Below are 13,503 nucleotides of genomic sequence, written 5' to 3'. Positions count from 1 at the left end.
ACTATGTAAACACAAAATAGTACCATAAACATCAAAATGTTTCTGTATTAAATGCACCAATTATACCACTGAACCAAAACAGATAGGTGAGAACAAACATGGAGAAGAATAGGGAACAAGTTATTGATTCTGTCTAATTTGTTTTTTTCTATTTGGCAGTCATGGTGTTTCATCCTTCCGTCGTGGATAAAATGTGCAAGTATCCTGACAGTTCTGACTGGAGGTAGTTGTTGTGTCTGGTGAAATTATCTGGTGTCAATAATGTTCTGCAAGTATCTTACACTGCACTGTGTCTATGTTGGTAACTAAGCTGTCACTACAAAGGTACTATTGACACTGAGGTCTTTATTTTTGTGACTGACGCACTCAAGGGCTCTTTCTGACAATAAATTTCTCCTTTTACAAAAAAGAATAATGCCACCAATTAAACTACTAAGCAAACACTGTTAATACAACATAAAAAGCCGTCTGTTAATGAACGTCATATTCCATAATGTCACCTTTTAATTGCCTATGAGCTAGTAAGTGAACAAGGGGTTGAGTGCAAATTTCCATGAGAGGGGCAGAATGCTCTAATTGTTAATTTTCGTACATCGTAACTGATTAATTTGAAGACATATCGTGCACCAAATACTAAATTAGACAATAAGTGCATTAAAAGTATTGCATGTTTAATGACTGATAGTTGTCCCCTCAGAATATTTTTAAGGTAAATGCTTTGAAACATAAAAGCTAACCATATAATATTACTACATGTGAAATGCATTTTCCATATTTTTGTGGATACCACATTTCTTGAGTCTATGATGTAAAATTATATTCTTATATAATTAAATCAAGTGTGTTTGTTAAGTTAGGAAATGAAGTTAGAAAGTATTCACTAAAATAAAGTTCTGTTCATTTATTAGCAACAAAAATGTTGGATGGAATTATAAAATTATTAAGAATGTCAGAAAATTTTGCTAGATGTCAGTAAAAATAACTAACAAGAAATGTTCTCTTAAAAGTGCAGAAACAGTAAATAAACTTTAAAAAATCACCCCTATAACTTTGATGTCATGTAGAATACTTTGTTTACTTACACCATTTTTCATAGGATCATGTTACAGGATTTAATGGGTCACTTACATAGTTCCTACTTACTATTTTTTTAATGTTGACTGTCATGATATAAACTGAACAAAATATGTTATGCAACCACATTTCTGAGTTGTTTCTACAAGAGCAGACTTATTGAACTGAACCAAGGCATTCTTTGTTTCCCAAATTAGACATGGTGATGTGCAGCTGTGTCAGTTTGGTTGCAAAATCTGTAACTTCAGGTTTCATCATGTTCCATTCCATAGAATTTGAGAGGATGGTAACTCTGTGGTGCACATCTTTTTTTAACTTTGAAATTTCACAGTATTTTTCTCTTTTCTAAAGTAGAAAATTACTTTTCACTTCCTGACTGGTGTTATTTGAGTCCACAAATGAGCACTCCTGCAGTTTTCTTTAAGATCTACAGAAATCACTCTGTCATTTAAAACTGTATGTAGTCTCACTGAGCCACAACATGTCTTGTTTGTGCTTGGAGAAAAGAATAACTACCATTGTTATTAAGTTGAGTGGCATGGAGAGAGGCTGTCCATGTAGGAAATGGGGACAGATGTCAGCCAGGTATACTGAAGCCATGTTTTTGTTCAATTGATGAGGGACAAGAGAAGGGTTCTGGCAATCTGTGACAGGCACTGCATGCCAGGACATTGAACTGGAACTTTTCTGCATCTTGGTAAGATGGTATGCAGGCAGAGATCCAAGGGACAGGGAGGGTGACACTATGGTCCTGACACGCCCTCCCTCCTGCAGGCGAAACCACTGTATTAACCACTAATGCAAACAAATTATGATGGTTATATTAAGACATTTTAATAATTTTATTGTTTTATTGTTAAAGTAGATGATTGCAAATTGTATTTTCTGGGGTTGGGAGGGGGGAAGGGAGTGAAAAATCGTGACAACCAAGAACCGAGTCTTGAATCTGCACCTATCTGTATCAGGAAGGAAAAAGATCAGGGATACTATCTTGGCACTGTTTTGTAAGGGTTTGTATCAGTCTTGATTGTAGGACAGTGCCAAAAGAGCCTTCATGCCAAAGAAATGGCTCAGTTTGTTGTGAACTATCTGACAGATAAGCAAACCAAAGTTATGCAGTGACTGCTGACGCCACAGTTATTTCATTTCATGCTCACCAGTGGTAAATCTGCAGTTCAGTAGAACAGAAGAGAATTATTTCTAGAGACATACGAGCATTCTGAAATGAATTAATGAATTAAAAGTTGGTGCCCCCTGTAGTCCCCCCCCCCCCCCCCCCCCTGCCATCTTGCAGGTGCCTATGGTAGTTAGTTATAGTGGTTTTTGTCTTATTGGAATTTATAATACAAGGACTTCTAGAGAGATTACCTGGGAAATGTTTAAATCTTTTGCTACATATTAACTTTCTCACAGTACTGATGGGTAAATACATTTTGATGCAAATGTTTTTCCCCCTCAAACACACTGCTTGAGTTGTAAGCATATAAAACTGCTGCTTATTAACAGCAGTGTGTGGCATATAGTTGGTCTGAGGAATGACATTGTCATAAAAGTTCTGGTTTGTGAATAAAATGCAATCCCCATTGTTTTCTCCTCTATTACAGTTGCCAGCAGAGGCAGACCAGTGTGGAGATGGAACTGTCAGCTGCAGGCATGGATGCAGAATGGGCAGTTATCCACATAAGAAGATACACTTCTAAAGTTATTGAAATCGTACCATCTGTAAAACACATACAACAAAGAAGTCCACCACAATATTTGTTCTGCATAGACAAGGCCGTCGCCAATAGATATTAAAGTACCTTGTTTCACTTCAGTTCATAGACATGTCCACTGTATAGGGTCTTCCTTGGAGAGCTCTTTAGATGATTACAAGGCGGGACACCTGCTGGGCAGAGCCACCAAACTGGAAGACCTCCCCAGCACATCATCACAAAAAAGCAACAAGCAACAAACAACAAAATCCAGACCACATATTTCTCTGTATCTACAGATCCATCATCATGTCGTCAAGCCTTTTTAAGGGTCCATTTTTTTTCCTCCTGTGGGCCTTTGAGACTACAGTGCAAACACAGTTATGCAGTGGAGCCTCAAAGGCACACTGGACCCTTTGAGGCCAGGGGACTGAATAGTCCCCGATCTTCCCTGAGTACAGTTTGGTGCGATATATATGGCCTCCCCTTCCCCACTTCTTCATAATTCCAATGAAAAGATTTGCCTTTCAGAGCCATAGTTTATCATTTTTCTTTCTATCCTTGAACTACGATGAAGGGGGTCCCTGTGTAACGCCGACTGTGCTCCGGTGGGTGAGAAATCTCCCGGTTTGCGAGCTCTTATGCACCACCTGACTTTGTGCCCGCTCTGTCTTCATCTGATGAATCATCTTCAGTTCTTCTTCTTCTTCTTCTTCTTCTTACAAATAGCAGGTGCAACTGCCATTGCCTAGTGCAGAATTCAACAAATTAACTTACATTTTTGTTTTTCCATTGTTATCAGCTAATAAGTGTGTGACTCTGTGTGCATTTCTTTTGCCACGCTTAATAAAGAATGGAACCAAAAATACTGTGCATATTTTTTCAGTGTTGTATCAAATTTCTTTACCGTGGTATTTATTTAGTCTAGGCTATTTACTCGGGTTTGGCAAATTTTGTTTTATTTAACCATGGTGGTGGATTTCCTTTCTGATGCCACAGTCATTAGGGTAGCCCATCTGTGAATCATCTTTCTGTGTGTAAACGTATTTTAACTGTTGTAAATCGTTCCCTCTCAGGTGAAATTTGGGAAAAAGCCCAATGTTCGTCTAACTGAGCATGAGAAACCGCAATCCACACTCAGGTTAGATGGTGTACCTTTCAATGGTTGTTAATCCACTGTGCAGGCTTGTTCCGGGTCTTACACACTGGAAGGTCATTTATTCAGGAAAACATTAAGCAATTTACCCGGAAACTGAGTATAACGTTACAGGATGCAAAAACCTGAAGCTGTATTTCTTGCTTGTTTGTCTGCCAAAACTAGTTTAACTGAAAAAAAAGGAAATTGAAAATACTAGTAGAACACATTAACTACAACCAAAAATTATGGTAACACATTTCATAATTTATTTATGAAAAATTACAGTTTTACTGTAGGCAGAAAAATTACAGTTTTACTGTAGGCAGATTGAATAATTGAAGAAGTTCTGAACAGAACAGGGAAAAACAGTTTTATAGCACAACTACGCTACTTTTAGGGATAAGATAACAGTACACATCCATTGGCATCAAGGAATATTTTATTTGGTTAAGGAGATGATGATGATGTTTGGTTTGTGGGGCGCTCAACTGCGTGGTTATCAGCGCCCGCACAATTATCCAATCTTTGCTCAGTCCAATTTCGCCACTGTCCTGGATGATGATGAAATGATGAGGACAACACAAACACCCAGTCATCTCGAGGCAGGTGAAAATCCCTGACCCCGCCGGGAATCGAACCCGGGACCCCGTGCTCGGGAAGCGAGAACGCTACCGCGAGACCACGAGCGGCGGACTGGTTAAGGAGAGAAGTATATGTATGTGTTGAGGGAGAGGGCAGGGGAGAGGGGGTAAAATTGCAGTTGTAGATAAATTCTTGTGAGAAGGTATTAAAAAAGGTAGGAAGATTTTTCTGTTTAACAAAAGTGACAAAAAGCAGATTACAGAGTACCTGATGGCTCAACACAAAAGTTATGTCTCAAGTACAGATAGTGTTGAGGATCAGTGGACAAAGTTCAAAACCATCGTACAATATGCGTTAGATGAGTATGTGCCAAGCAAGATCGTAAGAGATGGAAAAGAGCCACCGTGGTACAACAACCAAGTTAGAAAACTGCTGCGGAAGCAAAGGGAACTTCACAGCAAACATAAACATAGCCAAAGCCTTGCAGACAAACAAAAATTACGCAAAGCGAAATGTAGTGTGAGGAGGGCTATGCGAGAGGCATTCAATGAATTCGAAAGTAAAGTTCTATGTACTGACTTGGCAGAACATCCTAAGAAATTTTGGTCTTATGTCAAAGCGGTAGGTGGATCAAAATAAAATGTCCAGACACTCTGTGACCAAAATGGTACTGAAACAGAGGATGACAGACTAAAGGCCGATGCTCTAGATTGTCGCACAGATGACAAAATGGTAGATATCGAAATAGATGACAGAGGGATAGAGAAACAATTAAAATCACTCAAAAGAGGAAAGGCCACTGGACCTGATGGGATACCAGTTCGATTTTACACAGAGTACGCGAAGGAACTTGCCCCCTTCTTGCAGCGGTGTACCGTAGGTCTCTAGAAGAGCGTAGCGTTCTAAAGGATTGGGAAAGGGCACAGATCATCCCCGTTTTCAAGAAGGGACGTCGAACAGATGTGCAGAACTATAGACCTACATCTCTAACGTCGATCAGTTGTAGAATTTTGGAACACGTATTATGTTCGAGTATAATGACTTTTCTGGAGACTAGAAATCTACTCTCTAGGAATCAGCATGGGTTTCGAAAAAGACGGTCGTGTGAAACCCAGCTCGCGCTATTCATCCACGAGACTCAGAGGGCCATAGACATGGGTTCACAGGTAGATGCCGTGTTTCTTGACTTCCGCAAGGCATTCGATATAGTTCCCCACAGTCGTTTAATGAACAAAGTAAGAGCATATGGACTATCAGACCAATTGTGTGATTGGATTGAAGAGTTCCTAGATAACAGAACGTAGCATGTCATTGTCAATGGAGAGAAGTCTTCCAAAGTAAGAGTGATTTCAGGTGTGCCACAGGGGAGTGTCATAGGACCGTTGCTATTCACAATATACATAAATGACCTTGTGGATGACATCGGAAGTTCACTGAGGCTTTTTGCAGATGATGCTGTGTTGTATCGAGAGGTTGTAACAGTGGAAAATTGTACTGAAATGCAGGAGGATCTGCAGTGAATTGACGCATGGTGCAGGGAATGGCAATTGAATCTCAATGTAGACAAGTGTAATGTGCTGCAAATACATAGAAAGATAGATCAGCATAGAAAGATAGGTCAGCAACTGGAAGCAGTTAATTCCATAAATTATCTGGGAGTACGCATTAGGAGTGATTTAAAATGGAATGATCATATAAAGTTGATCGTTGGTAAAGCAGATGCCAGACTGAGATTCATTGGAAGAATCCTAAGGAAATGCAATCCGAAAACAAAGGAAGTAGGTTACAGTATGCTTGTTCGCCCACTGCTTGAATACTGCTCAGCAGTGTGGGATCCGTACCAGATAGGGTTGATAGAAGAGATAGACAAGATCCAGCGGAGAGCAGCGCGCTTCGTTACAGGATCATTTAGTAATCGCGAAAGCGTTACGGAGATGATAGATAAACTCCAGTGGAAGACTCTGCAGGAGAGACGCTCAGTAGCTCGGTACGGGCTTTTGTTAAAGTTTTGAGAACATACCTTCACCAAAGTGTCAAGCAGTATATTGCTTCCTCCTACGTATATCTCGCGAAGAGACCATGAGGATAAAATCAGAGAGATTAGAGCCCACACAGAAGCATACCGACAATCCTTCTTTCCATGAACAATACGAGACTGGAATAGAAGGGAGAACCAATAGAGGTACTCAGGGTACCCTCCGCCACACACCGTCGCGTGGCTTGCAGAGTATGGATGTAGATGTAGATGTAGAAGGTTCAAATGGATGCAGGTTGCAGTAGTTATGTAAACTGTTGACACCAGAGGTATACACCTCATCATAAATGATATACAATATTGAATCATTAAAATGGAAAATTTATGAAGTTTATGAACAGACTGAGTGCACAGGAACCTACTCAGGACAATTAGCAATGCGAGGAGAAGAAAACTCTAGTTAATAATCATTAATATGTTGTTGTTTTTAGTGTTTGGCTGATTCAATGGGACATGGTGATGGGTGCAAGCAATGGTTTACTTCACACAACATACCAGGATAAGCAGTGCAATTTGTCATCATTCATTAGTGGCCCTGGATAGATATCTCAAGTGGCTGCCCTGTCCTCTGTCTGCTCCAGGAATTCTCTTTTTAGGCATGGATCTAGAATGTGGGTCTGGTGGGTGGGGTCACAGTCTGATAGAGTCTCTCATGCCCTCCTCCAACAACTTTTGGCATGTCACATATCCCGATAATAAAAATAATACCCATAAATATTTTAATATAATATGTGCAATGAACTAGCAGTAGCATACAAAACTTGGGGTTTGAAGATTAATTACCAAAAAACAGAATACTTGACTAATGATTCAGATGAGCTATACATTGAAGGAAAGAAAGTCAAAAAGATAAACACTTTCTGTTATTTGGGATCCATTTTAGAAATTGAGGGAAAATCAGAGTCAGAAATCAATAAAAGAATTAATAGCAGACAGAAGGTCATTGGGAAGCTTAACTCAGTCTTATGGAACAGGAATGTAATGAGCAGAACTAAAAAATTAATATACAGATCCATATGAGAGAGTGTGGTTCTATATGGAATGGAGACCTGGACAATTAACCTGAAGCACTTTAAAAAATTACAAGCTCTAGAGATCAACTTGTGGAGGAGATCGGCAAGAATCTCCAGGAAAGAAAAGATAAGGAACACCAAAATAATAAGGAGAATGTAAATAAAAGAAAGAATATGTGATGTAATTGATAGGAAAAAATTACAGGGGTACGGGCATGTACGACGAATGGAGGAAGCCAGAATACCAAAACTGATACTGGAGAGTGGGAACCAGAGGGGAGAAGAAGAAGAGGCTGACCTTTGACCACCTGGCTCCAAAATCTAAAGCACACAATGAGGAGGATGGGCACAGAAGAAGAGGACACACAAGACCGAAACACCTGGAGGAATATTTGGAAAATATAGTTTAAGAACATTTATTCTTTGTATTGTAATTTCCGAGTAAATTATTATGTTGGAGATAAGCCTCTGTAATGAGGAAAAGTATTGTGTTTACATCTGTGAGTTTATTACTTTAGCATGGCATGTAAGAAATTTCATTTCAGAGAAGTACAGTATATGAAAACATTTGTCCAGACATTTGAGAAGCACATTTGTCACACAAATGATATATGGACTTTCACAATTCTGACAACATCAAACATTACACACTATAAAATCACTGTGTTCATTCACCATGATTAATGCTTCACTTAGGATTGCATTTATGAACACAGACCTGTAGAATATGACTATACAATCATAAATCATTTCCACATTGTGGGATACAGAGTTTCTGTAATTTTTTTTTTTTCGGGTGGGGTTTCTTTGCCTTTTTGTCTGGGCTTACTCAGCTTTCTGCAGTTTATACGTTCTACAAGCAGACCCTTGAACCATGTTGGATTTGTTGTCAGCATTTGGTACAATTAGTCTGTGAATGGATGCTTTTAGCTAGTTGGAATGTTCTGTACGGGTGGTCAGGACACAAGAACACACATGGAGGAAAGAAACTGAGAAGTAACTTGTTATTTTCTAGAATTCCTTGACATTTTCCAGACACTTAGTTTTTATGCTACATTATTCTTCAAAAGTTAACTGAAAAATTTGGAAATTTATTTATGTAAAAATATAAATTCTATTGCTAAAAACATATTTTGTGTGGGAGGGGGATAGGGTGGGTCATGACTGTCCATTTCTAACTTATGCTTGCCTCTTCCTGAGGCTTCTGCATTAATGTGCCACTGGAGGTCATACCATATGGGTTACATGATAGTGTCAACAGAAGTACATTTGCAGATTTGTTGTGATGAACCGAGAAGTAAATGTAGCTGGGGAAAATACAGCAGGTGAAGTGATAGACTTCACCTCTGTAGAAGGCATTATTAAGTGAACTGAAGAAGGCAAAGTGAGGGATGTGTCACAAGATTGCAGTCCACATCAAAATGCTTTTATCAAATACTGAGCAGAAACTGAGTAAGGTATTTGTGATGTTGCCTGAAACTCAGTATTTTATAAAATGAAAACAGAACTTTGGGGCCCCCAGAGAAGAAGACACTGAAAGCATTTGTAATGTGGCAAAGTCTGTAGGCAGTGGAAATACAGCATGAGCAGTTACTACTATGAGTAAGTGAAGATGAAAACTTTCACAAAAGGGACAAATCTCCTACAGAGTCCAAGAACAGTTACCTTTGGACTGATCTCCTAAGGTGTCCAAGGACAGTTAACTTTGGACTGGAAGGAGGAATAAAGGAATAAAATGAGAGAGAGAGAGAGAGAGAGAGACAATGCACATTGTTGTTGTTGTTGTGGGACCAGCTTCATGCAGCTCTCAATTATCTTCTGCTAGGCTTTTCATTTCTGCAGAAGTACCGCAGCATATATTCACTTCAACCTCATATTTGTAATCAAACCTTGAGCTCCCATTGGGTCACACTTCTCTCAATGCCCGAACTGACTATTCTTTGATGCCTCAGGGTATGTTCTATCAATTGATCTCTTATTTTAGTCACATTACGTCACAATGCTATTTTCTCCCTAATCCAATTCATAACCTCCTCAGTAGTTACTCTGTCTCCAAATCTTATCTTCAGCATTCTTCTGTAGCACCACATTTCAAAAGCTTCTATCCTCTTCTAATCTGTACCACTCATCATCCATGCTTCACTTCCAGTCCAGACAAATAGTTTCAGGAAAGATTTCCTAACTCATTAATTTATGTTAAATGTTAAAACATTTCTCTTCTTTAGAAACACTTCACTTGCTGTTGCTAGTCAGCATCTTTTCTTCTCTGTACTTGAGCCAACATCAGTTATCTTACTGACAAAACTACTACTGTTAGTGACTCATATACTGATCTTATTCCCTCAGTACCATCTGGCTTAATTTTATTACACTCCATTATCCGTATTTTATTTTTCTTCAAATTGATCTTTAATCTTTTTTAAAGATATAAATTATTCTGCTCAACTGCTCTTGCAGGTCCATAGATGTCTCTGGCATAATTACATTGTCATGACAAACCTTGAACTTTTCATTTTTTATCATTGAACTTTTATTCCATTTCCAAATTTCTTATTTCTTTCCTTTAGAACTTGGTTAATGTACAGCATGAATAACATTTTGGACAGGCTACAACCCTTTCCCACACCCGTCTCAACTTCTGCATTCCTTTAATTTGATGAGTAGAAATGTAATACCGTGTACTGCATAGAGTGACTCTTTCACTGAGTTCATATGGCTGTAATTTAGTAAATGTTAAAACTGTTAGGGGATTTGTATGCATGAAGATTTTCATAGACTGAGAGTACTTTGTAAGGTGCACTGTAAAGCATTAAAAGCATCTGACATAATGTAAGTGAAATTATTCCAAGAATTTTCCATACGATATGAACACATGGTACTATTCCACAATTGCTTGTCATGTTGAACCTTCTGATGCCTCTGTGACCATGTGCTTTGGGATTTTCCCTCTGTATCTGGTGAATTTTCAGAGAAGGGAGGATCTTTATGTAATAATTATGAAGCAGTGGTGTACAGATTTGAAATTACTGATTTGTTTATCTGGACCACAATTCTCCCCTCTCTGAATCTTCTTTTTCTTCCCTTGGACTGAGTCTCCTGTGCAGCCTGACCTTCGCTGGAGATAAAATTCATGCTTATCTAGGTTCAACAACATACCAGATAACTGTGTATATTCATTAAACTTACACAGCTCTGAAACACCCAAATACATTTGTCTGAAATTAAGCTTTCGCAATTACATCAAGTGTTAAGTCTGCAATTTTGCTTTGATAATTACATCAAGTGTCAACAAAGTTATCAACAGGTCAGTATCTGCTCTCTGACAGGGTTTAGTGCAGAATCTCCAGTGGAACTCAGTCTCCTTTTTTTCATGATATAGACCATTGTCAAAGTACATGCTATTCTATGGTACAGGGCATTTTCAGAGGTACGGGCACAGCTGCATGGAATAACTGCCAAATTGACAGGTACCGGAAAGCTTGACCAAACTGCAGAGCTGCCCACTTCTTGCAGAAACGCTGTTTCCATCGCACTCAACAACATGCACAAAGAATACAAATTCTCCACATTCAGAACTGCTAATAAAAACTAACATATCACCAAAGCAATATGTTACTCTTCAGCTTGTATCAGTGGATGTATGAGGGATCATACATGGACTATGAAGGACCATTTCATCCAAGGAATTGTTGTTAAACTGTGTGGTAGACATGATAAGTCTGCTGATATTTGCACAAGCTGTATGCTGTCTGCTATTACATTCACCACACGACGACACATCTGTTTGTGGACAAATAATAATGCTTGGTCAAAGATTTGGAGCAGTATTCTATATACATAAAATCTACATTTAAATCTACCGTCTACATCTATGTCAACCCACCTTATGGCGTGTTGCATACAGTAGTTTTGCTGCCATTATCATTTCTACCATTTCTAGTTTCATTTATGAGTTGTGGGTGGGAATGACGACTGTCTGTAAATGTCTTTATAAGCTCTAATTTCTTCACTTTTCCTTCCACGCGATTCCTGTATGGGAGGCAGTAAATGTTATCTGACTCTTTTTTGAGTATACACTGTGGAAATTTTAACAGTAAACCTCTCTGTGACGAGAGAGGCTTCCTTATTGCATGTATTACTGGAGCCTGGAGGTTGTTGAAATATTCCTTGATGCTCTCACTAAATAAATATGTAACCAAATATGCATCTCTTTGTATCTTTCCAGTCCCTATTACTCTTAAACATTGTGGTCACAGACTGACAAACAATACTATCGATCAAAAGACAAAACAGTAAACCATTTCTTTCATGATTGGATTGCATTTTCTTGGGGTTCTGTCAATGAATCTCAGCCTGTCTTCTGCTTTTTCTGTAAAAAGTTCCATTGTTGTCCCACATTAGGTAACTCTGGATGAAAGCTCCTGTTTATTTTACAGTTGTTACTGTTTTGCCCATGCCTACTACATAGTACAAGTTTATATGCCAACTAGTTCTGCAGATGACGAAGAAATTGAAGAAATGTATGATAAGTTAAAAGAAATTATTCAGGTAGTGAAGGGAGATGAAAATTTAGTAGTCATGGGTGACTGGAATTCGACAGTAGGAAAAGGGAGAGAAGGAAACATAGTAGGTGAATATGGATTGGGGCTAAGAAATGAAAGAGGAAGCCATCTGGTAGAATTTTCCACAGAGCATAACTTAATCATAGCTAACGCTTGGTTCAAGAATCATAAAAGAAGGTTGTATACATGGAAGAATCCTGGAGATACTGAAAGGTATCAGAGAGATTATATAATGGTAAGACAGAGATTTAGGAACCAGGTTTTAAATTGTAGGACATTTCCAGGGGCAGATGTGGACTCTGAGCGCAATCTATTGGTTATGAACTGTAGATTAAAACTGAAGAAACTGCAAAAAGGTGGGAATTTAAGGAGATGGGACCTGGATGAACTGACTAAACCAGAGGTTATACAGAGTTTCAGGGACAGCATAAGGGAACAATTGACAGGAATGGGGGAAAGAAATACAGTAGAAGACGAATGGGTAGCTCTGAGGGATGAAGTAGTGAAGGCAGCAGAGGATCAAGTAGGTAAAAAGATGAGAGCTAGTAGAAACCCTTGGGTAACAGAAGAAATATTGAATTTAATTTATGAAAGGAGAAAATATAAAAATGCAGTAAATGAAGCAGGCAAAAAGGAATACAAACATCTCTAAAATGAGATCGACAGGAAGTGCAAAATGGCTAAGCAGGGATGGCTAGAGGACAAATGTAAGGATGTAGAGGCTTATCTCACTAGGGGTAAGATAGATACAGCCTACAGGAAAATTAAAGAGATGTTTTGAGAAAAGAGAGCCACTTGTATGAATATCAAGAGCTCAGATGGAAACCCAGTTGTAAGCAAAGAGGGGAAAGCATCAAACCAGTCTCAGGACTGAAGACCACAACAACAACAACTGTTCTCAGTGGCTTATCACCAATAGAGTAATCGAAGAGCAGTGGGTAATTCCAACAATGTTTGCTTAATGCATTACCACAACATTAACTTACACTGAGGATCAACTACAGCCTCTGTGGTAAGTGTAGATCCTCTGGAAGTCTTCTTGCATTTCACCAGTTTCCTTTCATTGCCATATTTCAATATACAATACATCTACATCTACATTTATACTCTGCAAGCCACCCAATGGAGTGTGGCGGAAGGCACTTTATGGGCCTCTGTCATTACCTCCCTTTCCTGTTCCAGTTGTGTATGGTTCGCGGGAAGAATGACTGCCTGAAAGCTTCTGTGCGCGCTCAAATCTCTCTAATTTTACATTCGTGATCTCCTCGGGAGGTATAAGTAGGGAGAAGCAATATATTCGATACCTCATCCAGAAACGCAGCCTCTCAAAACCTGGACAGCAAGCTACACTGTGATGCAGAGCGCCTCTCTTGCAGAGTCTGCCACTTGAATTTACTTAACTTCT

At 38.9% G+C, this 13,503-nt stretch overlaps 1 long non-coding RNA gene across 4 annotated transcripts in view; it reads left to right on the top strand.

The window, feature by feature from the left end:
* The window catches only part of LOC126162146 (uncharacterized), a 172,125-nt gene that overhangs the window by 140,377 nt on the left and 18,245 nt on the right, over positions 1-13,503 (top strand). Inside the window, exon 6 of one of the 4 annotated variants that reach the window (XR_007535030.1) lies at positions 7,742-10,364. The exons of 1 other annotated variant lie outside the window; for it this stretch is intronic. This is a non-coding gene — a long non-coding RNA (uncharacterized LOC126162146). Of the gene's footprint in view, positions 1-159; positions 1,203-2,678; positions 3,637-7,741; positions 10,365-13,503 lie in introns of those variants that run through there. 2 more of the 4 variants (XR_007535026.1, XR_007535029.1) reach the window with 2 other exon arrangements.

Source organism: Schistocerca cancellata, chromosome 2, assembly GCF_023864275.1.
Source record: "Schistocerca cancellata isolate TAMUIC-IGC-003103 chromosome 2, iqSchCanc2.1, whole genome shotgun sequence".
Lineage (NCBI taxonomy): Eukaryota > Metazoa > Arthropoda > Insecta > Orthoptera > Acrididae > Schistocerca > Schistocerca cancellata.
The sequence above is the reverse complement of the archived record's forward strand: the minus strand, read 5'-3'. Positions and strand labels throughout refer to the sequence as shown.